At 36.6% G+C, this 27,861-nt stretch overlaps 2 long non-coding RNA genes across 4 annotated transcripts; both read left to right on the top strand.

Moving 5' to 3' along the window:
- Positions 1-359: 359 nt before the first annotated feature.
- LOC110828647 (uncharacterized) lies at positions 360-23,149 on the top strand. Of its 3 annotated transcripts, XR_015538204.1 has the most exons (4): positions 362-563; positions 2,821-2,980; positions 19,959-20,130; positions 20,355-23,149. It is a non-coding gene; the product is annotated as an uncharacterized LOC110828647 (long non-coding RNA). The 3 variants fall into 3 exon arrangements; XR_015538202.1 differs by lacking the exon at positions 20,355-23,149 and having other exon boundaries at positions 360-563; positions 19,959-20,267; XR_015538203.1 differs by lacking the exons at positions 362-563; positions 20,355-23,149 and adding an exon at positions 582-924 and having other exon boundaries at positions 19,959-20,267.
- A 509-nt stretch (positions 23,150-23,658) lies between these two features.
- On the top strand, positions 23,659-27,655 carry LOC110828648 (uncharacterized). Its single transcript, XR_015538201.1, has 2 exons — positions 23,659-23,959; positions 24,179-27,655. It is a non-coding gene; the product is annotated as an uncharacterized LOC110828648 (long non-coding RNA).
- The last annotated feature ends 206 nt before the right edge of the window (positions 27,656-27,861 follow it).

The raw sequence follows: 27,861 nt of genomic DNA, 5'->3' as shown, positions 1-27,861 counted from the left end.
CCGATCATGGAGGCCATCAGCTGACGTGATCTTCCCCCCATGCCGTAGAGGCCTTCAGCCGAAACGGCCCCTCCCTCTCTGGGTTCAAACCCCAGAGACCCAACCAACCAAATTCCTTTGGACAACTTGCCTGACGGGATAACCTCCCATCAGCATCAGCAGATCCCAGTTTGAATGGTCGAGGCTCCCGCCACGACGAAACCCCGTTAGCGTTATCAAAATTTCCGTTCTTATATTAAGACCGTTTACCATTTCCAGCATTGCGTCTTGTGCGCAGCAATGGTTTCACCTAGGTAGGGACGATGCTTGCGCTTGCGCAGGCCTCCGCCCTCAGTTAGCTTCTTTGGTTGGTTGGTTGCTTTCGTTATTGCGGAAAGAGCTGAGCTGTGAATCGCTTGTAGAAGAAGTTTGTCGTAGATTAGATATTTTTGTGTTGTTAAAAACCTTTTAGAATATCACAATTACTTATCTTATATAAGAAGTCTGTGATACTCCATTAGTTTTGATTAAATTGATAATTGCCGGTGGACATCGAGGTCTCTTACAATTGAACAAAGTTTGAGGTAAGCGATTCCAATTTTTTATTATTGTTATTATTTGCAATTGTATTTGTAATTGTCTGTGGTATCGTGAGTGTTGGTGTGTAATCGTTAAACATTCACATGCCAGCAATGCCATTTGAAAGATCTCGTTGAATCTAGAGGACTCTACTTCTGTAATGTTGGCTACCGGAGGAATTCTGTAGCCACCTTCGTCCTTAAGGGAGGATAGCAGCTGGTTCTTTTTATGTCATGTTATTGGCAACGGCCGATTGTCTGATTTTATTTGTGCTGTCACGAATACTAAACAATTTGAGGTAGAATTGCATTGAACTGTTTTCTACAGCACGAGGTTGTTGTACTCCAAATACCTTCTGCATTCAAGGTGAATATTTCAACTTTACAGCAATACGAAAAAATCTCTTGAATTAATTTCGTAACTCTTAAATCGGAAGACGGTCTGAGAAATATTTAAGAACTCCTAATAACCACTGCTTGCAGTGCAACCGATAAACACAGAATGCAGCGTTGAAGCTGATGGTTCATGCACGAAGTGTCGTGAAAATTAAGAAATTTCCTTGAGTTCAGTGCGTAACAGTAGCCATAGTAGCTTGTTGCTTTTCAGATTTAAACGATGATCAACCAACTGACAAGTGTGAAATCTTCTTATTAACTGCTGGCGTCATATTGAGGGAACGTAAATTCTATTTCTGGGAATTAAAATCGTAGAAGGCCAGTGTTCGTGATCCTGTTTTGATCAAAAGCGCCGGAAATTTTTTTTGATAGATCCAAGACATGATTTATTTAGACTAGACACATTTGAAATTTAATTTGAAAACGACTATTTTGATAAAGGAAAACAAAGAAGTTTTACCTGGCGCTAGTAGAAATTTGGGGATAAGTGAGGTTTTCCGAGCTTTTCCTCAGTTGTAAGGCAAATACAAGAGTATAGTTCAAAAGCAGGACGGTCCGCCAACCCAAAATTTTTGAGTCCTTCAGCTGAAGTGAACCTCCTCCCCCATGTCCAATTCGCAGACCGTCAAGTCTTCCGAAGCGACAAAACTCTCGTTTCAGCTACGAGGCTCTGTTTACCATTTCCAGCTAAGCGTTCGTTACGCAGGAATGGTGTTTTCTTAAGACAGACTCGGGTCTGTGACCTTAGATCCTGTAAATTCCTCTCCGAAAAAGAATTTCGCCTTGGCGTCGCTCTCTTAACGCGGTTGCGTTCCTGTCAACAGAAACCATTCTTCTTGTCAGGAGTCGAACCCAGTGTCGAGACCTCTGTTTCCGTAATCTCGTCTTGGTAGCAGAGAAACTCTGATCCTAGCGCCATTGATCTGTCTCGCTTAGTTTCGGAGTTAATAGAACCGCCCTTGAAGGAAATCGAACTCAGGATATTTTCTCCAGAGTTCCGACCTTCCTGTGTTCTCTCACTTGTCTTGAGGAATAATCGCGCTATGTTCCTTCTTCACGAGCCACAAGCGAACGAGTAAAGAAATGTCAACCCTCAATTTCGAGTCTACACATGGCCGGTAGGCTCTGCGGTATTTACTAAGGAGGGAATACGACGGGTCCTTACAAATTCATCTTCTGGGTCTCAGACAGTTTTCGGGCTTATGACCTTAGTCAATTAAATTATTTCCCAGGAACAAGAACAGAATTTGCCTTAGCGCCATTCGTCCCTAGTGGTCGCTGTCCGAACAACAGAAAACGTCTTTGCCGGTGTTCGAAGGAAGGAATTATTTTCTTTGGCTCAGCGCCTGGGCACCTCAAAAATCATTTTTAAAATTAATCAAGTACACTGAAACCGGGCGTTATTTTAAATAAGGGCAATGAAATTGCAATTCTTCCTTATGTCTCTCCTCATTCTTTTTAAATGTGTTCTCTTCCTATAGTCAAAGAACTTAGTATTATGAATGAATCTAACCATAATTATAAGTTAGAGTAATTATCTTTGTTTTTATTTGTGACGTAAATACGTCTATATGGAAGGGTCAGTGTCATTCCGCAAAAAAGTGTGACGAAAAAGGGAAACGAAAAAGTGTAAGGAAAATGTGTTAGATGGTAACCTAGGAAATATCAAGAATTTGTAAATATGGACTGACAACAATTTTCAGCTTGCATGCATTAATATGTTACCTAGGAAACGTCATTGTTATGTTACCTGGGAAACGTCAAACCTCATTATTTTGTTACCTAGGAAACGTCATCTGTTTATCAACAAATAAACAATAATTTTTACCTAAGTAACATCTATTTACTCGGAATTTTTGTTACCAAGGAAACTTCATCTGTTTACTCGGCACTGTTGTTTTCCATTATTGTCGTCAACAACCGACTTTCGTCAATGCGGAAAGAGCAGAGCTGTGAATTGGTTGTACAAGAAGTGCGTCGTAGAGTAGACAATTTTGTGCTGGTAAAAACATTTCACAATATCACAGGTACTCATCTTATATAAGAATTATTAAGAAATTTGTTATTGCGTTAAGTTGTTGAGTCATACTGTGTACAAGATGAAACTCTCTTTGTGTTTAAGAAGAACGATTTTATTTCTAGGTTGGTTAGGTTAAGTTAGGATAGGTTAGGTTAGGTAAGGTTAAGTTATGTTAGGTTAGGTTAGGTTAGTTTAGGTTAGGTTAGTTTAGGTATGGATAGGTTAGGTTAGTTTGGTTAGGATAGGTTAGGTTAGGTTAGGTTAGGTTAAGTTAGGTTTTGTTAGTTTAGGTTAGGTTACTTTAGATTAGGTTAGGTTAGGTTAGGTTAGATTAGGTAAGGTTAGGTTAGTTTAGGTTAAATATGTTAGGTTAGATTAGGTAAGATTAGGTTAGGATAGGGTAAGTTACAATAATTTAGGTTAGGTTAGGTTAGGTTAGGTAAAGTTGCGTTATTTTAGGACAGGTTAATTTAGGTTATGTTAGGTTAGTTTAGGTTATGTTATGTTAGGCCAGGGTAGGATTGGTTAGGTTATTTAGGTTAGGTTAGATTATTTTAGATTAATTAAATTAGATTAGATTATGTAAGGTTAGGTTAGGTTAGGTTAGTATAGGTTAGGTTAGGTTAGGTTATGATTGTTTATGTCAGGTTAGGTTATGATATGTCAGGTTAGGTTAGGCCAGGTTAGGTTACGTTCGGTTAGGTTAGGTCAGGTTAATTTAGGTCAACCTAACACTACCTAACACCCTAACTAATCTAACCAAAACTAACCTGTATTAACCTAACCCAACCTAAACAGACGTAACGTAAACAATTCTAAAATAACCTAACATAACATAAACTGACCTAACGTAAAATGATCTAACCTAACCTAACCAAAAATAACCTAACCTAACTTAACCTAAACTATCCAAACCTACCATAATATAACCTAACCTACCCTAACCTAAACCTATCTAACCTAACCTAAACTGAACTAAATTAACCTAACCTAACTTAACCTATCCTAGCCTAACTCGAACTAATCAAACCTAAATTAATGTAACCTAACCTACATTAACCTAACCTTAAGTAGCCTAACCTAACCTAAACTAACTTAACCTTATTTAACCTAACCTAACTTAACGTAACTTAACCTAACCTAACCTAACCCGACATAACTTAACTTAAATAACCTAACCTAATCTTACCTAAACTAACCTATCCTAACCTAACCTAACCTAACCTAACGTAACCTAACCTAACTCTACATTACCTACCATAACCTAATCTAACATACACTAACCTAACCTAACATAACCTAACCTAACCCAATCTAACCTAATCTAAACTAATCTAACTTAACCTAACCTATCCTAACCTAACCTAAACTAACCTAACGTAACCTAACCTAATCTACCTTACCTAACATAACCTAACCAAACCTACCCTAACTTAAACCTAACTAACCAAACCTAAACTCAACCAACCTAACTTATCCTAAACTAAACTTACCTAAACTAACCTAACTTAACCTAATCTAAAATAAGGAAACCTTATCTAAACTAATTTGGTTTAGGTTTGGTTAGGTTAAGTTAAGTTAGGTTAGGATAAATTAGGTTAGGTTAGGTTATTTTTGGTTAGTTTAGGTTAGGTTATTTTAAGTTAGGTTAGTTTAGGTTAGGTTAGTTTAGTTAAGGTTAGGTTAGTATAGCTTAATTAGATTAGGTTAAGTTCGGTAAGATTAGGATGGGATAATTTAAGTTACGTTAAGTTAGGTTAGGTTAAGTTTAGATCTATTTAAGTTAGTTTATGTTAGGTTATTTAAGTTAGGTCAGGTTATGTTAGGTAAGGTTAAGTTAAGATGGACTATTTTAAGTTAAGTTAGGTTAGGTTAGGTTAAGATAGGTTAGGTTGGGTTAAGTTAGGTAAGGTTATGTTAGTTTTTGGTTAGGTTAGTTTAAGTTAGGTTATTTAGGTTAACTTATTTTAGGTTAGGTTAAGAAAACATGTTAACTTTGGTTAGGTTCGGTTAGGTTAGGACAGGTTAGGTTATTTTAAGTTAGGTTATGTTAGATTAGGTTAGATTAGTTTAGGTTAGGTTACTTTAGGTTAGGTTAATTTAGGTTACGTTAGTTTAAATAAGTTAATGTTAGGTTAGGTTAGGTTAGGTAAGGTTTGGGTAGGTTAGGTTATGTCAGGTTTGGTTATGATACGTCTGGATTGGTTAGGCGAGGATACGTTACGTTCGGTTAGGTTAGGTCAACCTAAAAGTACCCAACACCCTAACTAACCTAACCTAAACTAACCTAAACTAATCTAACCTAACGTAAACAGACGTAACGTAAACTAACATAACTTAACCAAACCTAACCTGATATAACATAAACTGGCCTAACTTAACCTAACCTAACTTAACCTAACTAAACCTAACCTAATCTAAATTAACCTAAACTAACCTTAACTACCATATTCTAATCTAACATACCCTAACCTAAACCTACCTAACCTAACCTAAACTGAACTATCCTAACCTAACCTAACTAAAATAACCTAACCTAACTTAACCTATCATAACCTAACCTAACCTAACCTATTTTAATGTAACCTAATCTAACCTATCCTAACCTTACGTAAATTAACCTAACCTAAACTAACATAACCTTAGCTATCCTAACCTAACTTAACGTAACTTAACCAAACTTAACCTAACCTTCACTAACATAACCTAACCTAATAATCCTTAACTATTCTAACTTTACCTAAACTAACCTAACTTAACTAACCTAACTTAATTCAACCTAACCTAACCTAATCTAACCTAATTTAACCTAACCTAACCTATCCTATTCTAATCTAACCTAAAATAACCTAACCTAACCTACCCCAAACTAAACCTACCTAACCAAACCTAAACTGAACTAACCTACCTTAACCTAAACTAACATAACCTAAACTAACCTAACCACATCTAACCTAATTTAACCAGACCTAACATAAACTAACCTATCCTAACCTAACCTAACCTAACGTAACCTAACCTAACCCTAACTTAACTACCATAACCTAAACTAACCTAACAATAACCTACCCTAAAATAACGCAACAGTAAATAAACTAACTTTGTTTAGGATCGAGTAGGTTTACTTAAATTAGGTTAGGTTAATTTAGGTTAAGTTAGGTTAAGTTAGCTTAGGTTAGGTTAAGTTAGACTAGGTTAAGTTAGGTTAGGTTAGGTTAGGTTAGGAAAAGTTAGGTTAGGTTAAGTTAGGTAAGGTTATGTTAGTTTAGGTTAGGTTAGTTTAAGTTAAGTTACATTAGTTTAGGTTAGTTTAGGTTAGGTTACTTTAGGTTAGCTTAGTTTAGGTAAGGTTATATTAGGTTAGGTTAATTATGTTAAGTTAGGAACGGTTGCGTTATTTTACGAAAGGTTAGGTGTGGTTAGGTTACGTGAGGTTATGTTTGGTTAGGTTAGGTTAGGTTAGGTTAGGTTATCTACGGTTGGGCTAGATTAGGTTAGGTTGGGTTAGGTTAGGTTAGGATATGTTTCGTTATATCAGCTTAGGTTATGATAGTCTGTTAATGTTAATTCAGCTTAGGTTAGATCAACCTAACACTAATAACACCCTAACTAACCTAACCTAAACTAATTTAACCTAACCTAAGCTAACCTAACCTGACATAACATAACCTGACCTAACTTAACCTAAACTAACTTAACCTAACCTAACTTAAACTATAATAACCAAATCTACCATAATAAAACCTAACCTACCCTAACCTAAACCCACTTAACCTAACCTAAACTAAACTAACCTAACCTAAGCTAACCTAACCTGACATAACATAACCTGACCTAACTTAACTTAACCTAACCTAACTTAAACTATACTAACCAAATCTACCATAATAAAACCTAATCTACCCTAACCTAAACAAACTTAACCTAACTTAAACTGAAGTAACCTAACCTAAGCTAACCTAACCTATCCTAAACTAACCTAACCTAACCTAATCTAACCTAATCTAACTTAATCCAACTTAACGTAACCTAATCTAACTTAATCCAACTTAACGTAACCTAAACTAACCTAACCTTACCTAACCTAACCTAACTTAACGTAACTTAACCTAACCTAATCTAACCTAACTTAACTTAACCTAACATAACCTAACCTAACTTAACTTAACCTAACATAACTTAACCTGACCTAACTTAATCTAACATAATTTAACCTAACCTAACCTAACATATCTTAACCTAACATAACCTAAACTAACCCTACCCTAACTGCCATAACCTAACCTACCCTAACCTAAACCTACCTAACCAAACATAAACTTAACTAACCTACCTTAACCTAAACTAACCTGGCCTAACCTAACCTAAACTAACCTGCCTTAAAATAACACAACCTTACCTAAACTAACTTTGATTAGGTTTGGTTAGGTTAAGTTAAATTAGGTAAGTTTAGGTTAGGTTAGGTTAAGTTATGTTAAGTTAGGTTAGGTTAGTTTAGGTTAGGTTGGTTTAGGTTTTATTAGTTTAGGTAAGTTTAAGTTAGTTTAGATTTTTGGTTAAGTTAGTTTAGGTTAAATTTGGTTAAGTTAGGTTAGGTTAGGTTATGTTTGCTTATATCAGGTTAGATTGTGATATGTCTCGTTAGGTTAGGTTGGTTTGGTTACGTTGGGTTAGGTTAGGTCAGGTTAGGGTAGGTTAACCTAACACTATTTAACACCCTAACTAATCTAACCTAAACTAACCTAACCTAAACTTCAGTAATTGAACCTAACCTAATTATCCTAACCTAACCTAATTTTACCTAAACTAACCTAACCTAACCTAACATAACCTAAAGAAACCTAACAACATCTAACCTAGTCTAACCTAACATAATATAACCTAACCTATCCTATTCAAACCTAACGTAACATAACATAACCTAACCTAACCCTGCTTAACTAAAATAACCTAACATAACCTACCCTAACTTATCTTACCTAACCAAACCTAAACTGAACTAATCTTACTTAACCTAAACTAACATAACCTAAACTAACCTAACCTAATCAAACCAAATCTAACCTAACCTAACCTAACCTAACCTATCCTATCCTAACCTAACCTAACGCAACCAAAGCTAACCCTACCGTAACTACCATAACCTAACCTAACCTAACTTAACCTACCCTAAAATAACGCAACCGTAAATAAACTAACTTTGTTTAGGTTTGATTAGATTAACTTAAATTGTTTTACGTTATGTTAGGTTAGGTTAGGTTATGTTAAGTTAGGTTAGGTTAGCTTAGGTTAGGTTAGTTTAGATAAGGTTAGGATAGTTTAGTTTTTTTAGTTAAGGTTATTTTAGGTTAGGTTAGGTTAAGTTAGTTTAGGTTAGGTTAAGTTAGGCTAGGTTAGGTTAGATTAGGTTAGGTTAGGATAGGTTAGGTTATGTTAAGTTAGGTAAGTTTATGTTAGATTAGGTTAGGTTAGTTTAAGTTAGGTTACTTTAGGTTAAGTTGGGTTAGGTTAGGTTAGTTTAGGTAAGGTTATGTTAGGTTAGGTTAATTAGGTTAGGTCAGTAACGGTTGCGTTATTTTAGGGGAGGTTAGTTTAGGTTAGGTTAGGTGAGGTTATGTTTAGTTAGGTTAACCTATCCTTAGGTTAGGTTAGGTTATCTACGGTTGGGCTAAGTTAGGTTAGTTTAAGATAGGTTAGGTTAGGTTAGGTTATGTTTTGTTATGTCAGGTTATTTTATGATATGTGTGGTTATGTTATGTCAGGTTAAGTTAGATCAACCTAACACTACTTAACACCCTAACTAACCTAACCTAAACTAACCTAACCTAACTTAACCTAATCAAACCTGACATAACCTGACTTAACTTAACCTAACCTAATCTAACTTAAACTATACTAAATAGATCTACCATAGTAAAACCTAACCTACCCTAACCTAAACCTACTTAACCTAACCTAAATTGAACTAACCGAACCTAACCTAACCTAACGTGTCCTAACCTAACCTAACCCAATCTAATCTAACCTAACCTAACTTAACTTAACCTAACATAACCTAACCTAACCTAACAAAATCTAATCTAATCTAACCTAAATTAACATAAGCTAACCTAACCTATCCTAACCTAACATAAAATAACCTAACATAAACTAAACTAACCCTACCCTAACTGCCATAACTTAACCTAACCTACCATAACCTAAACTTACCTAACCAAACCTAAACTTAACTACCCTACCTTAACCTAAATTAAAATGACCTAACCTAACCTAATGTAACCTGCCCTAAAATAACACAACCGTACTTAACTAACTTTGTTTAGGTTTGGTTAGGTTATGTTAAATTAGGTTTGGTTAAGTTAGGTTAGACTAGGTTAAGTTAAGTTATGTTAGGTTACTTAGGTTAGGTTAGGTTAGGTTATCTACGGGTGGGCTAGGTTAGGTTAGGTTAAGTTAGGTTAGTTTAGGTTAAGTTATGATTCGTTAAGTCAGGTTAGGTTATGATATGTCTGATTATGTTAATTCAGTTTAGGTTAGATCAACCTAACACTACTTAACACCCTAAATTACCTAACCTAAACTAACCTAACCTTACCTAACCTATCCTAACCTGACACAACATATCTTGACTTAAATTAACCTAAACTAACCTAACCTAACTTAAATTATACTAACCAAATCTGCCATAATAAAACCTAACCTACAATAACCTAAAACTACTTAATCTAATCTAAAATGAACTAACCTAACCTAACCTATCCTAACCCAACCTAACCTAACTTAATCTAACCTAACCTAACTTAATCTAACCCAACGTACCCTAAACTAACCTTACGTAAAGTAACCTAACCTATCCTAACCAAAATAACCTAACCTAACATATTATAACATAACATACCCTAACCTAAACCTAGCTAAACTAACCTAAACTGATCTAACCTAACTTAACCTAACCTAAAATAACCTAACCTAACCTAACCTATCATAACCTAACCTAACCTAACGTATCTTAATGTAACCTAATCTAACCTATCCTAACCTTACGTAACCTAACCTAACCTAATCTAACATATCCTTACCTATCCTAACCTAAATTAACGTAACTTAACCAAACCTAACCTAACCATTACTAACATAACCTAAACTAATTATCCTAACCTTACCTAACCTAACCCAACCTAACCTACCCTAAAATAACGCAAACGTACCTAAACTAAATTTGTTTAGGTTTGGTTGGATTAAGTTAGGTTAGGTTAGGTTAGGTTATGTTTCGTTACGTCAGGTTAGGTTATGAAATGTCTGGTTATGTTAATTCAGTTTAGGTTAGATCAACCTAACACTAATTAACACCTTAAATAAACTAACCTAAACTAACCTAACCTTACCTAACCTAACTTAACTTAACAGAACTTAACCTTAACTAACCTAACCTAACTTAACTAAACCTAACATAACCTAAACTAACCTAACCTAATCTAACCTAATCGAACCTAACCTAACTTAACCTAACCTATCCTATCCTAACCTAACCTAACGTAAAGTAATCTAAGCTAACCATATCTTAACTGCCATAACCTAAACTTAACTACCCTAACCTAAACCTACCTAACCAAATCTAAACTGAACTAACCTACCTTAACCTATACTAATCTGACCTAATCTAACCTAAACTAACCTACTCTAAAATAACGCACCTTATGTAAACTAACTTAGTTTAATTTCGGTTAGGTTAAGTTAAATTAGTTTAGGTTAAGTTAGGTTAGGTTAGGTTATGTTAAGTTAGGTTAAGTTAGTTTAGATTAGATTAGTTTAGGTAAGATTAGGTTAGTTCGTTTGTTTATTTTAGGTTAGTTTAGGTTAGTTTAGGTTAAGTTAATTTAGGATAGGTTAGGTTATTTTAGGTTAGGTTATATTAGGTTAGGTTATGGTTAGTATAGGTTAGGTTACTTTAGGTTAGGATAGTTTTTATTAGGTTAACTTAGGTAAGTTTATTTTAGGTTAGGTTAATTAGGTTAGGTTATGTTAGGTATGGTTAGGTTGGGTTAAGTTAGGTTAGAATAGGTTATGTTAGGTTAGGTAGGTTAGGTTATGTTTGGTTATGTCAGGTTAGGTTATGATATGTCTGGTTAGGTTAGGTGAGGTTAGGTTACGTCCGTTTAGGTTAGGTTAACCTAACACTACCTAACACCCTAACTAACCTAACCTAAACTAACATAAACTACCCTAACCTAACGTAAACAGAAGTAACGTAAACTAACATAACCTAACCTAACCTAACATGACATAGCATAAACCGGCCTAACTTATTCTAAAATAACTTAATTTAAACAAACCTAACCTAACGTAACTTAACCTAAACTAACCTAACCTACCATTTTATAATATAACATACCCTAACCTAAACCTACCTAAACTAACATAAACTGATCTAACCTAACCTAACCTAACCTAAAATAACCTAACATAACCTAACCTATCATAACCTAACCTAACCAAACCTAACCTAACCTATCTTAATGTAACCTAATCAAACCTATCCTAACCTTACGTAACCTAAAATAACCTAAACAAACATATTCTTACCTATCCTAACATAACTTAATGTAACTTAACCGAACCTAACCTATCCTTCGCTAACATAACCTAACCTAACCTAACCTTACCTAAACTAACCTAACCTAAAGTAACCTAACCTAACTTAACCTAATCTAACCTAATCTAACCTAACTTAACCTAACTTAACATAACTTAACTAACCAAAACTATTCTAACCTAATCTAACCTAAATTAACATAACCTAACCTAACCTATCCTAACCTAAAATTACGTAACCTAACCTAACCCTACCTTAACTACCATAACATAACTTACCCTAACCTAAAAATACCTAACCAAACCTAAACTGAACTAACTGAACTTAACCTAAATTAACCTAACCTTTTCTATCCTAACCTAACCTAAAGTAAAGTAACCTAATCTAACCATACCTTAACTGCCATAACCTAATCTAAACTACCCTAACCTAAACCTTACTAAAAATACCTAAACTGAACTAACCTACCTTAACCTATAATAACCTGACCTAACCTAACCTATCCTAAAATAAAGCAACCGTACCTAAACTAACTTTGTTTAGGTTTGGTTAGGTTAAGTTAAATAAGTTTAGGTTAAGTTAGGTTAGGTTATGTTAAGTTAGGTTAAGTTAGTTTAGATTAGTTTAGTTTAGGTTAAGGTTAGGTTAGTTTGTTTGTTTAGGTTAGGTTAGTTTAGGTTATTTTAGGTTAAGTTAGGTTAGGATCGGTTAGGTTATTTTAGGTTAGGTTATATTAGGTTAGGTTATGGTTAATTTAGGTTAGGTTACTTTAGGTTAGGATAGTTTAGATTAGGTTAATTTAGGTAAGTTTATGTTAGATAACATACAATGACCTAAACCTACCTAAACTAACCTAAACTGATCTAACCTGACCTAACCGAACCTAAAATAACCTAACATAACCCAACCTATCATAACCTATCATAACCTAACCTAACCTAACCTAACCTAACCTAACTTAATGTAACCTAATCTAACCTATCCTAACCTTGCGTAACCTAACCTAACCTTATCTAACATAACCTTATCTATCCTAACCTAAAATAACGTAACTTAACCAAACCTAACCTTCACAAACATAACTTAAACTAATTATCCTAACCTAACCTAACCTAAACTAACCTAACCTAACTTAATCTAACCATATCTAACCTAACTTAACCTAACCTAACATAACCTAAACTAACCTAACCTACCCTATCCTAACCTAACTTGACCTAACGTAAACTAACCTAACCCTACCTTAACTACCATAACCTAACCTAACCTACCATAACCTAAACCTACCTAACCAAACCTAAACTGAACTAACCTAACTTTACCTAAACTAACATAACCTAAATTAACCTAACCTAATCTAACTTAATCTAACCTATCCTAACATAACCTAACTTAACCTGTCCTATCCTAACCTAACCTATCCTTAAGTAACCTAACCTAACCCTACCTTAACTACCATAACCTACCCTAACCTAAACTTAACTAACATACCCTTAAAAAACGCAACCGTACATAAACTAACTTTGTTTAGGTTTGGTAATTTTAAGTTAAATTAGGTTAGGTTAAGTTAGTTTAGGTTAGGTTATGTTAAGTTAGGTTACGTTAGTTTAGGTTAGGTTAGTTTAGGTTAGATTAGTTTAGGTAAGGTTAAGTTATTTTTTTTGGTTAGGATAGTTTAGGTTAAATTTGGTTAACCTTACCTAAACTAACCTAACCTAAACTAACCTAACCTAAACTAACCTAACCTAAACTAACCTAACCTAACGTAAACAGACGTAACGTGAACTAACATAACCAAATCTGACCTAAAATAATTTATCCTAAACTAACCAAACCTACCATATTAGAACGTAACATACTCTAACCTAAACCTACCTAACATAATCTAACCTAAAATAACCTAACCTAACCAAACCTAACCTAACCGATCTTAGTGTAACCTAATCAAACCTATCCTAACCTTACGTAACCTAACCTAACCTAAACAAACATAACCTTACGTATCCTAATTTAACTTAATGTAACTTAACCAAACCTAACCTAACCTTCGCTAACATAACCTAACCTAATTATCCTAACCTAACCTAACCTTACCTAAACTAACCTAACCTAAACTAACCTAACCTAACTTAACCTAATCTAACCTAATCTAACCTAACTTAACCTAACCTAACATAACCTAACTAACCTAACCTAATATATCCTAAGCTAACCTAACCTAACTTAACCTAACCTATCCTATCCTAACCTAACCTAACCTAAAGTAACCTAATCTAACCATACCTTAACTGCCATAACCTAATCTAAAATACCCTAACCTAAACCTACCTAACCAAACCTAAATTTGATCTAACCTACCTTAACCTATACTAACCTGACTTAACTTAACCTAACCTACCTTAAAATAACGCAACCGTAACTAAACTAACTTTGTTTAGGTTTGGTTAGGTTAAGTTAAATTAGTGTACGTTAATTTAGTTTAGGTTAGGTTATGTTAAATTAGGTTAAGTTAGTTTAGATTGGAGGTAAGCTTAGGTTAGTTTGTTTGTTTAGGTTAGATTACTTTAGGTTAGTTTAGGTTAAGTTAGGTTAGGATAGGTTAGGTTACTTTAGGTTAGGTTATATTAGGTTAGGTTATGGTTAGTTTAGGTTAGGTTTCTTTAGGTAAGTTTATGTTAGGTTAGGTTAAATAGGTTAGATTAGGTTAGGTAAGGTTAGGTTGGGTCAGGTTAGGTTAGAATAGGTTTGGTTAGGTTAATTAGGTTAGGTTATGTTTGGTTATGTCAGGTTAGGTTATGATATGTCTCGTTAGGTTAGGTCATGTTTGGTTACGTTGTGTTAGGTTAGGTCAGGTTACGTTAGGTCAACCTAACAGTATTTAACACCCTAACTAACCTAACCTAAACTAACCTAACCTAACCTAACATAACCTGACATAACGTAACCTGACCTAAATTAACCTAACCTAACCTAACTTAACCTATACTAACCAAACCTACCATAATATAACCCAACCTACCCGAACTTAATCAACCTAACCTAACCTAAATTGAACTAACCTAACCTAACCTAACATAACCTAACCTAAACTAATATAAACTAACCTAACTTAATCTATCCTAAACTAAAATATCCACAACCTTACGTAAACTAACCAAACCTAAACTAAACTAACCTTACATAACCTAAACTAACTTAACGTAACTTAACCTAACCTAAAATTAAGTAATGTAACCTAACTTAATTAACCTAACCTAACCTAACCTAAAATTAAGTAATCCAACCTAATGTAAACTAACCTAAAATAACTTAACCTAAAATAACCTAACCTAGCCTAACCTAACTTAACCTAACCTTAAACAACCTAACCTAACCTTCTCTAAAATAACATTACTTAATTATCCTAATTTAACTTAACCTTACCTAAACTAACCTAACCTAAACTAACCTAACCTAACTTAACCTAATCTAACCTAACTGAACCTAACCTAACATAACCTAATCTAACCTAACCTAACATAGCCTAACCTGACCTATCCTATCATAACCTTACCTAACCTAACGTAACCTAAACTAACTCTACCTTAACTACCATAACCTAACCTACCCTAACCTAAAGCTGCCTAACCAAACCTAAACTGAACTAATCTAACTTAACCTAAACTAACCTGACATAACCTAACCTAACCTAACCTGCCCTAAAATAACGCAACCGTACCTAAACTAACTTTGTTAGGTTTGGTTAGGTTAAGTTACATTAGGTTAGGTTAAGTTATGTTAGGTTAGGTTATGTTAAGTTAGGTTAAGTTAGTTTAGATTAGGTTAGTTTAGGTAAGGTTAGGTTAGTTTGTTTCTTTAGGTTAGGTTAGTTTAGGTTTTTGTAGGTTAAGTTAGGTTAGGTTAGGTTAAGTTAGGTTAGGTTAAGTAAAGTTAGGTTAGGTTAGGTTAGGATAGGTTAGGTTATTTTAGGTTAGGTTATGTTAGGATATTTTAGGTTAGTTTAGGTTAGGTTACTTTAGGTTAGTTTAGGTTAGGTTACTTTAGCTTAGGATTGTTTAGATTAGGTTGGTTTAGGTAAGTTTATGTTAGGTTAGGTTAATTATGTTAGGTTAGGTTAGGTATGGTTAGGTTGGGTTAGGTTAGGTTAAAATAGGTTAGGTTACGTTAGGTAGATTAAGTTATGTTTGGTTATATCCGATTAGGTTATGTTATATCAGGTTAGGTTAGATTAGGTTAGTAACGTTCGGTTAGGTTAGGTCAGGTTAAGATAGGTCAATTTAACACTACCTAACACCCTTAATAAACTAACATAAGCTAACCTAAACTAATCTAACCTAATCTAAAGAGACATAACGTAAACTAACCTTACGTTACCTAATCTGACATGACATAACCTGACCTAACCTAACCTAACATAACTTAACCTAACCGAACAACCTAACCTAACCTAATCTAACCTAATTTAAACCAATCTAACCAAACCTAACCTATCCTATCCTAACATATTTTAACCTAAATTAATCTAACCTAACGTAAACTAACGCAACCCTACTTTACCTACCATAACCTAACCTAACCTACCCTAACCTAAACCTACCTAACCAAACTTAAACTGACCTAACATAACATAACTTAAACTAACCTTACCTAACCTAACCTAAATAACGCAACCGTACCTAAACTAACTTTGGTTAGGTTTGTTTAGGCTAAGTTAAGTTAGGTTAGGTTAGTTTAGAATAGGTTAGTTTAGGTAAGGTTAGGTAAGGTTGTTTGTTTAGTTTACGTTAGTTAAGTTAGTTTAGGTTATGTTAGCTTAGGTTAGGTTAGTTTAGGTTAGGTTACTTCAGGTTAGGTTAGTTTAGGTTAGGTTAGTTTAGGTAATTAGGTTAGGTTAGATTAGTTAAGGTTAGGTTGGGTTAGATTAAGTTACGTTAAGTTAGGTTAGGTTAGGTCAGAATAGGTTAGGTTAGGTTAGGTAGGTTTAGTTATGTTTGGTTATGTCAGGTTAGGTTATGCTATGTCTGGTTAGGTTAGGTCAACCTAACACTATCTAACACCCTAACTATCCTAATTTAAACTAACCTATACTAACCTAACCTAACGTAATCAGACGCAACTTAAACTAAAATAACCTAACCTAACCTAAACTGAGATAACATAACCTGGCGTAACTTATCCTAACTTAACTTAACCTAACCTAAACCTACCGAACCTAACCTAAACTGAACTAAATAACCTAACCTAACCTAAAATAACTTAACCTAACCTAACCTTTCATAACCTAACCTAACCTAACCTATCTTAATGTAACCTAATCTAACCTATCCTAACCTTACGTAACCTAACATAACCTAAACTAACCAAACCTTACCTAACCTTCACTAACATAACCTTACCTAATTATCCTAACATAACCTAACCTTACCTAAACTAACCTTACCTAAACTAACCTAACATAACTTAACCTCTCCTAACATAATCTAACCTAACTTAACCTAACCTAACATAACCTAAACTAACCTAACATAATCTAACCCAACCTAACCTCTCCTATAATAACCTAACCTAACCTAACGTAACCTAACATAACCCTACCTTAACCACCATAACCTAACCTAACCTAAACTACCCTAAAATAACGCAACCGTACCTAAACTAATTTTGTTTAGGTTTGGTTATGTTAAGTTAAATTAGGTTAGGTTAAGTTAGGTTAGGTTAGGTTATGTTAAGTTAGGTTAGGTAAGGCTTTGTTAAGTTAGGTTAGGTTAGTTTAGGTTAGGTTAGTTTAAGTAAGGTTAGCTTAGTTTAGTTTTTTAGGTTAGGTTAATTTAGGTTAAGTTAGGTTAAGTTAGGATAGGTTAAGTTATGTTAGGCTAGGTTAACTTAGGTTAGGTTAGGTTATTTTAGTTTAGGTTATGTTAGGTTAGGTTAAGTTAGTTTAAGTTAGGTTATTTTAGGTTAGGTTAGTTTAGGTTACGTTAGTTTAGGTAAGGTTATGTTAGGTTAGGTTAATTAGGTAAGGTTATGTTAGGTAAGGTTAAGTTGTGTTAGGTTAAGTTTCGTTACGTTAGGTTAGGTTAGGTTAGGTTAGATTAGGTTAGGTTAGGTTAGTTATGATGTTAGTTAGTTTTAGGTTGACCTAATCTGACCTGACCTAAAATAACCGAACTTAACCTAACAATACCTAACCTAACCTGACATATCATAACCTAACTTGACATAATCAAACTTGCCCTAAACTAACCTGACCTAACCGAACCTGACCTGACCTAACCGAACCTGACCTGACCTAACCGAACCTGACCTGACCTAACCGAACCTAGCCTAAAATAACCTAACCTAATATAATCCAACCGTACATAACCTAACCTAACCTAAACTACCTAACCTAACCTAACCTAACATAACATAACCTAATCTAACCTAACCTAAAATAATACAACCGTACCTAAACTAACTTAGTTTAGATTTACTTAATTTAAGTTAGGTTAGGTTATGTTAGGTTAGGTTAGGTTAGTGTACGTTAGGTTGGTTTAGGTAAGGTTATGTTAGTTCAGTTTAGGTTAGGTTAGGTAGGTTTAGGTTAGGTTACGGTTGGTTAGGTTAGGTAGGTTCGGTTAGGTTATGTAAGGTTGAGTTAGGTTAGGTTAGATTAGGTTGGGTTAGGTTATGGTAAGTTAGGTTATGTTATGTTTGGTTATGTTAGGTTAGGTTATGATATGTCAGGTTAGGTTAGATTAGGTTATGTTACGTTCGGTTAGGTTAGGAAAAGTCAACTTAACACTACCTAACACCCTTATTAACCTAACTTAAGCTAACCTAAACTAATCTAACCTAACTTAAACAGTCATAACGTAAACTAACCTTACCTAACCTAATCTGACATGACATAACCTGACCTAACCTAACGTAACATAACTTAACCTAACCGAACAACCTAACCTATCCTAATCTAACCTAATTTAAACCAATCTAACCAAACCTAACCTATCCTATCCTAACATATTTTAACCTAACCTAATCTAACCTAACGTAAACTAACCCAACCCTACTTTACCTACTATAACTTAACCTAACCTACCCTAACCTAAACCTACCTAACCAAACTTAAACTGAGCTAACATAACATAACCTAAACTAATCTAACCTAACCTAACCTAAATAACGCAACCGTACCTAAACTAACTTTGGTTAGGTTTGGTTAGGCTAAGTTAAGTTAGGTTAGGTTAGTTTAGAATAGTTTAGTTTAGGTAAGGTTAGCTTAGTTTAGTTTGTTTAGGTTTGTTTACTTAGGTTAGGTTAGGTTAAGTTATTTTAGGTTAGGTTAAGTTAGGTTAGTTTAAGTTAGGTTAGGTTAGGTTAAGTTAGGCTAGGTTAGGTTAGGTTAGGTTAATTTATTTTAGGATAGTTTAGGTTAGGTTACTTTAGGTTAGGTTAATTTAGGTTAATTAACACGATTCGATCTTTCATAGCATAAATTCCACACCCTCACATTTTTCGAACGACATTTAATGCATTAATATTTTTAACAAAACAATTAATTTTGTGTAAACCAGAAAGATGTTTACCTCTCATCATGCACACGTGGCTAATCAGTTATACTGCGCTGAACCAACTGCTATTGTTATGCAAAATCAAATCGGGAGACAAGGGAGTAAGTAGTGGTCCAATAAAAATTCTGTTATGCAGAGTCCATTTGTTTAATAATGTTGCGCAAACAGCTAACATTTTCTAACATGAAGTAACTTCTGAGTGACAAGTTCGGAGGGATGTAAGATGAAATGGGCGGTGTGTATTTTAAAATGTTTTTTCTGGTATTTATTTTACAAAACAGTTCAAACTGACGAATATATGTCACGATGTTGAGATTGTTGAACTGAAGAATATTAAGGCCCTATTCTGTGTTACCTGAAATTTCTGTCGAAATGCAGAAACAACCTATGCGCTTAGCTCGACACAGACTGGATTCAAAGTGGACATTCCCAGAACGAGGCACAGTTCCTCACTTTTCTTGATTCTCGGCATGGTTTTTAGCCTAGCCGTATCGAAATACTGGCCGTAGGCTTCTTCGTGCCGGTCACAGTCATATCATGAAGAAATCTGATGAGAGCAGAGTGGCTGGTTCTCAGGGTATTAATGACGCCGTTTAAACCACTGAGACTATAAAGAGTGAAATTAGATGAAATATGATAATTATTTTTAAATATGCAGGAGATGGAAGGAGCCGATCTTGATTCATTTGATGATTTTCGTGTCATAAGCTTCAGACACTTCTGTACGGATTTTAACTTCTAACTCATGGCAACCACCCCAATTATAATTATAAGATATTTCACTCACAGTTTCTCGTGCTTCAATTGTCTCCATTTGGCATACTTTTCGTCATTTACAGGTCCACACCCTTACAGAAACAACGGAAATTCAGAATACCTTAGAGAAAAGACGATAATATAATTAAATTTACTACGTAAATTTAATTTGCTCTCTGTGTCTTTGAGCGTCGGTTTGACTACGTTCCACTCGAAATGCATAATAAATTATGGCAAATAATGATTGAAATATAGGTAAGCAGTATTTTGAAACTATATTCTAGAAGTTTAACCTTCGAAAACAAATGTTCGCTCATTCTTAAGATATCCAAACAAGAAGTTTTTGTATATTTTCCATCGTCAAAAATAATAAAAATCACAATAAAATTGAACCGACTTTTCGGAGATGGGCTCTATCTCCTTCTTCAGATACCTACTCTGTTGGGCTATATGGTGCTAATCCCTATCTCCGAACCTAGGTACACGTCGAAATCAATGAATGTTTATTACGACTCCTTCCTTGAAGAGACTTCACACAGTCCCGATCGTGAGAAACGCAACCCTCATTAAAAGAACAACTAGAATACTCAATTGTAAACAAGAACAACTGAGCTCGGACGTCAAAACAAGTTCCGGCCGGTTACGAGGACTTCGATGTGCGTGCCCTGTTCAACGAATTTCGAATGAAATACGAAACTAACTAATTCTCGTTTCTTGATGTTTAAAAGCAACGTGTGACTCAGGTATCGATTGTGTCAGGAATTAGAATTAGAACGAGATTAAAATTAATATTTCCTCGTCACCTTCCGTCTGAAGAACACAGGACGGCCAGCCTCAGAATCTGATTTTTTGTCTGTGTACGTCTGTGAACGATCACCCAACCAGACACAGGGTGACGTGAGGTCAGCACGACGAACCCACAGCCATTGCTAGCTTTCATGACCGGATTACGCTACTCATTGTAGCTCCCCAGTTTCCTCACGATGCTGGGTTGGCACCGGTCGAAAGCTCATGAGAAAATTTCTTCTCCCCCGAGACTCGAACCAGTGTGCATTCCGTATCACCCGGTCCGAAGCAATGAGGCACATTGAGTTTATGTGTGACGACGTCATCTAGACGCAGGTGTCCATTTGATTCTTGCCTTCAGTAGCAAGAGCAGACCCAGTCAGTTCCTCGTTGGACGTTGATCGTTGTCGGTCGTGCAGTGAAATCTGAAGTGTATCTCGAACCTCGATTTACCTGATTTATAATTACGGGATTTTAAATCTGTGTTTAATTGGGAAGTGTAAATAATTCTCGTACCCCATCAAAGGCAAAATAAGGTAAGAAGGCAGTGTCGTATTTATGGAGAGAGGCTACGAAATGAGGAATTTTTTGGTCGGCTGTCACGTATATTTAATGACAAGTAATTTGTGGAAAATGGAACCAAAATTGTTTTCGAACGAATGTTCTTTTGTTACGCAAAAGATTTCGAAGAATGAAATAAATCGCCTATAAAATTTTAAATGATAAAAGCCGGATTTCTATTGAATTTGGACTCCAATGATATGCAAATTTCGTGAAATATGAGAGTGGGGAAGAAAAACTTTCGAAATTTTCTAAGATTGAAATGAAGTTCAAATTGGGAATGTGCGTTTGGCGTCATGTAACAGGTGTTAGCCGTCTCTTCAAGGGTAAATATTTAGATAACATTATACGAATTTTTTAAATCGTAGACGTGTCGTTTTAGTTAAAAATTGTTATATTTTACCATAAACTCACATAGTTATGTCATCTGTTAAAATTTCCTTTATACTTCCTGAAGTTTCACTGGAGTTTATGTACACATTGCCAATACAGAATTGGTTTTCGTTTTAAATTCAAATTAAATGTTTGTCTATCGTCGACTATTGTAATTTTAATGCTTTAAAATTTCTAATGATTCTGTTCACATTACTTTTAAATTAATATGAATTCGTTGTGGTATGGAAACGAGAAAAACTGCCGAATAATTGAAATTCTAAAAGGTGTCCGTTTAGGATTGAGCAAAATTTGAGAGCCATGCGTGTGTGGAGCGTAAACAAAATTTTAGCCATAAACCTCGGTGACCAAATCGTAGAAAATAGGACGTGTGTGTGTGTGTTGATACTGAGAAGTGTCGCGTGATATTTTGGCTCGGTACATGGAATCGTACAGGATAGCTCAGGATAGTGTCCCGTGGTAGGATCTTGTGACCAACCTTCGTGTTTCAAGATTAAAGTGGAGCTATTATGTGAGAAGCGAGTGTGCTAATGCGGTGCTTGGCGGAGCCACTGTTGGACGAGCTCCAGGTACAGCGTCACCATCTACCGGTCGCTGGAACAACGAGGAGCATACACCACTCTCAACATAAGGTAGGAAAGGGACAATTTTATTTTGTGCCGAAGAGCCAAGGCCAAACGTGCCAAATACAGAAGGAGATTTCCCAAGTCATGCTGAAAATGCCCGGGACAAACCGAAGAGTTCAAGATGCGGGGTTCTTCTCCCCAAGAGCCTAAATGGCGTGTAGCGAGTTGACTTTAGTTTTACGTGTGTACTAGATTATAGAACTGTTTCTCCTTAAGAAATCCTTCCGATGTGAATGCTTTCTTGGGTATCCGGTGACCTCATTGGCCATGCTACTGGGCCACCACGCCCAATCCATCGCTGAGGGTACTGTTCATTGAGATGATATCTGACTCTGACATGACGATGACATACACGTTACCTCAAAGTGAAATAAGTTTTATTTCTCAGATTCCTACAGATCGGGAGATATGTGCCTTTCAGAAATTGACTTTCGAATAACCTTAAAAAATTAAAATGTCTCTATCCTGGAAACCCTTGGACATACATTGACGTGACTCTGACATGCCGATGACATACACATTACCTCAAAGTGACATAAGGTTTGTCTCTCAGATTCCTACAGATTGGGAGATATGTGCCTTTGAAAAATTTAGTTTCGAATACCCCTGAAATATTAAAAGGTTTCTATCTTCCAAACATTTGGACTTATATTGACGTGACTCTGACATGACGATGACATACACGTTACCTCAAAATGACATAAGGTTTGTCTGCCTTACGTGTTGCATCCCGCACATCGGCTTATAGAAGACCGTGTGAGGCTCAGACCGCGTTCGTCAGAGACACAGTACGTGAGACACATTCCAACGGCGATCGGTTCTGCATAGCATCAGGTGGGGTGAATTTTGAAAAAAAATTGATTTTTTAAAAGTTTCAAAAATTCAAAAAATGTGGGAAATTGTCCAAAAAGCACACAAATCCAAATTTTTTGAAAAATTCCACTTTCAATTTTTTTCAAAAAAGTAAAAAAATGGAAAAAATTCAATTTTTTTATTATTGTGCACTTTTCAGAAAATTTCCAGGTTTTTTGATTTTTCGAAAATTTTGAAAAAATTTTGAAAACTCTCACCAAGAGATGCATGCCAGCCTCGGTGAATGCCTCACCCCGTCTCTGCCGGACTCGGCTTCGATCCTTTCCGGCTCCTGACTGCCTCGGTTTCTACACATTCTGGCATTCACCGAGGCTGTCATACATCTCTTGGGGAGAGTTTAGAAAAAAATTGGAAATTTTCAAAATTTTCAAAAAATGAAAAAATGCTTAAAACTGACTGAAATGCACACAGAAGGAAATTTTTGAGAAAATTTTTGTATGTGAAATTTTTCAAAACTTGAATGTTTTGGGCGCTTTTAGACAATTTCCAGCATTTTTTGATTTTTCGAAAATTTTGATAAGTTTTCAAAATTCTCCCCATCTAATGCCTTGCAGAACCGGTACCTGTCGGACTGTTTCTGATGTACTCTGCCCCTGACGAATGCGGTCTGTGCCTGTCACGATCTCTGACGTGCCGTCTCTGAAGAGACGAGGTGCGCCAAACACTACGTAAGGCAGAGACCGAGACGGGCAGGAACACGGTCGGAAACACACTGTGGCGTGCAGAGGCCGGCTGGTGCAGACAACGAGGCAGTCAGCAACGGGCTGACATAGATGCCGAGTCCGGCACAGACAGGATATGGCATTCACCGAGGCTGGCATACATCTCTTGGGGAGAGTTTAGAAGTAAGTTCAAAATTTTCAAAATTTTCAAAAAATCAAAAATCCTTGAAACTGACTGAAATGCACAAAAATCGATTTTTTTGAAATTTTTGAGAAATTTTTTGTTTGTGAAAGTTTTCAAAAAATTATGTTTTGTGCGCTTTTTAGACAATTTCCAGCATTTTTTGATTTTTCAAAAATTTTGATAAGTTTTCAAAATTCTCCCAATCTGATGCCTTGCAGATCCGGTCTCTGTCGGACTGTTTCTGATGTACTGTCTGTGACGAACGCGGTCTGTGCCTGCACGCACTCTGATGTGCCGTCTCTGAATAGCCGAGGTGCGGCGACCCCCACCTAAGGCAGAGACCAAGAGGGGCAGGAAAACGGTCGGCCACACAGCGAGTCATGGAGAGGCCGGTTTGTGCAGACACCGACGCATTCAACAACAGGTTGATATTTGACTAAGGACACCAATATGTTACCAGCCGTTTGACGTGCGCCCCGAATTCCGCGCCCACCAATATTTGCAAATAATGTACCAGAGATTTATATTCAGTGTTTTTCTGTGGCGATTTATATTAATAATTGACGTACTATCATTCACGAATGTTTAGTCCGATTCCTTCGTTATATGATACTTATTTATAATGTATTAGATTGGGTCATCGTTACTCATGAATCTGCTACGTATTTGGGTCAACATCTACACTGCATCAATTTTGCAAGAAACAATTCTTCTGTTATCATTATGTAATTTTAGACGTGTTATGATGTATTACACGCATATAAGCACTATTTGTGTTATATGGGAATTGTGTAAGCGCGTAATATCGTTATTGGTAAGTGGTCGTGGCCGATTTTGCGCATCCTCCACCTCACGATTCAGGATTGTCCGCGGTGTTACATCAGAGAGTAAATGGACACAGCTCCTATCTCGTTTTATAGTAGACTTTTGTCCTCTGCCGAAAAACGCTACAATACTTATGAGAAAGAATATTTGGCAGTGTTATTCGACTGTGAAAAGTGTAGGAGTAACCTTGAACACAAGGAATTTGAATTACAGTGTGATAATCTGGCTCTGGCTTGGCTCCTTAGAGGGGTTAAAGATGTAGGTCAGCTAGGCCGGTGGATAATGCGACTCGCGCACATTAAGTTTAGAGTCACACATACTCGGGGAATTGATAATGTGGTGGCTGATGGGTTATCGCGTATGTTTGAAGGATGGGAGGCCGTTGAACCGGAAGCGAGTTGTATGGCTTGTTGCAAATGTTGCCCCTAGTGTATTCTTCCCTTGCGGAACAGCAGAAAGAGGATCCCTTTTGTTCGGATTTCCTTGAGAGGGGGAGAAATGGTGAGTTGGTCGGAGGGAACTTTCGTGTAGACCAAGATCTCCTTTGCTATCAACTGAGAGGAGTTAAGCGAAGGCGTTATTATATCCCTCCTCCATTACGAACGATGCTGGTCAAATATTTTATATGATTCTCCGCTTTCGGGACATCTTGGGGCCTTTAAGACTTTGAAGAAGATCACGTATAATTTCTATTGGCCCAAGATGAGGTATGAGGTGTCTGGCTTTGTCCAGACTTGTGACTTGTGTCAGCTAGCGAAGGCCGCTCATAATACTCAAATTGGGTTTCATTCGGCAATCCCATTATCTCGGCCGTTCATTGATTTTATGTGTGCGATGGTTAGAACCAAACGAGGAAATCAAGCTATTTTGGTCGTGTTTGATGGATTTTCTAAGTTTGTTGCCTTTTGCCCGGTTCGGAATAGTAACGCGAAAACGGTTAGCGACGTTTTGGAACGTCGGTACTTTCCGGCTCATGGTATCCCTGCCTCAGTGGTATCGGACAATGCTAAAGATTTCCGATCTAAAGCTTTTTGTGATTTGTGTTTTAAGTGGGGAATTAAGCGAATAAACACGACGCCTTAGTATCCTCAGGGGTCGCTGGTTGAAAGAGTTAACCATAATCTTAAGTCTGCATTGAAAATGTTTCATCATAGCTCCCAGAAGTCGTGGGACGAGGATCTTCGCTCATTTAATACTGCCGTCCATGAGAGTACCAAATTTACCCCGGCTAAATTATTTTTGGGACAGGAAATTAAATCACCCTTAGAAATTAATTGGAATTTCAGCCCTGAGCTACATGAGGAGGGTCATCCCATTGAGTCGTTTTGGACTCAAGCGTATGAAAATTTGAAAGCAGCGAATCGCAGGGTTGCACGAAGGTTCAATGAAGGACGCATTTCAAATTCATTTGAGCTTGGAGATACTGTAGTGTATCGGATGAATTTAATGAGTAATAGAGTCCGCGAAACTTCTGCCAAATTACTGCTGAAATGGTCGAAGCCAGTGGTAATTGCGAAATGTTTGAAAGAAAATTTTGTGTTGTTAGCTAATCCGGAAACTGGGCTCATTGTAAGGAAAGCCCATGTTTGTCAATTAAAAAGATACAAGGCATAATTTTTATGTATTCTTGTTGTATGAGCTGTGTCTGGCGAGAATCAGGTTTAGAGGTGTATATTTGCATCTGTCTCCGGCCTTCCCCTCGCGCATGGCCAAGCACAGCCTTTTGTTTCGTCGATCTCTTCTGGAGGCGCCGTCGGTGGATGGAGTTCCACGATAGGCGATCTTGTGGAGAAGAGGATTATCTTCGCCTGATCACGGAGGCGGACCCTGTTTGGTGGGCCGCTACAAGGTAGCGAAAGTCACTGAGACTGTGAGGTCTCTCATGAGAAAATGTATATGACAGTACCAAGTGGAACTGCAATCCCCTGGAGAAGCTGATGATCATCGCTAGACTGCAGTTGCCGACCCTGCCATGTGGGTTGATGCATGGCAGAACCCTTATCAACGGTGTAACTATCCGCTGAGACCTCTTAGGAGGACGCCTAGGGGACCGTGCCGAGTGGAATGGACGAGGGTGCGAGTCGCTGCGGACGAGTCACGGGTGGATGCCATTGGGCCACTGGTGTGGCCTGTTCCTGGTACTGAGAAATGTGCATGAGGTGGTGTTTGCAAATGGAACGGTGGACCTGATATCTGGTGGAAGATAGGGTGGCAAAAACTTGTTTTGACCTCTGCACGGGAGTATATTTGAGCGAAGCTAGAGCTGGCTCTGGTGTTTGAGACGGCGGATGGTGCGCATGCCTGCGGGGAGGTTAAGCTTGTTGGAGAGGGAACTGATGCGGACCAACCCTTCTCTCCAGAACACAAAGAAGTCAGTGAGACACTCTCTCTCAGCTGGTCTGTAGCTGCAGGTAGGTCGACAACCCCTCTCTGGCTGGGTACACCCTGTGAGGTGGTATTGTATTTTATTGTAGTAGTTGCCCATCCTGTTGTTTTGTTGTTAGTTGACGGGGCAACTGCCGTGTGGTTGATATTTTTGGTCTCTCGGGGTGGTCCCAGCCGAGGGAGACGTAGGGGTATTACCAATAGTGAGGCTGTTGTGTGAGCTTTGATTGTATCTAAATATTTTTAATCAAGATTTTGTTGGTAATTGTTTTGTGTTATCAATGGCCCAAGTAATATATATATATATATGAAGATTTCTGTCTTCTGGGTTATTGCGCTGTGTAGTCTGGTCGATGTTAACCAACGTTACAGAGGTCATACTGCCTCCATCATCAGGGCGATGATATATTTATGGCATTCATATTAAGTACTGTATTGATGTGGCGTTTGTTTTAAGTAATTAAATTCATTGCCTATTGGATGTATGGGCGTTTGAGTACCTTATTGTCTGGGGCGTGGGCCAAGCGAACCTACGACACACAGAACTCGACACCTCCTTCCCATTTCGACTGCGGTGGGGAGGGTGGATCAATAGAATATTTTTTATTAGTGGTTTGTGTTTCCACCAGGGTAGATCTCTGTCTCGCGTCTGTATCGGCTACGGCGATGCACCGATCTGAACATGGCTAGA

Source organism: Zootermopsis nevadensis, unplaced genomic scaffold (genome assembly GCF_977971745.1).
Source record: "Zootermopsis nevadensis isolate Lab colony 2312 unplaced genomic scaffold, Znev_1.0 Znev_ptg000037l, whole genome shotgun sequence".
In the NCBI taxonomy this organism is placed as follows: Eukaryota; Metazoa; Arthropoda; class Insecta; order Blattodea; family Termopsidae; genus Zootermopsis; species Zootermopsis nevadensis.
This window is presented reverse-complemented; position numbering and strand designations above follow the sequence as displayed.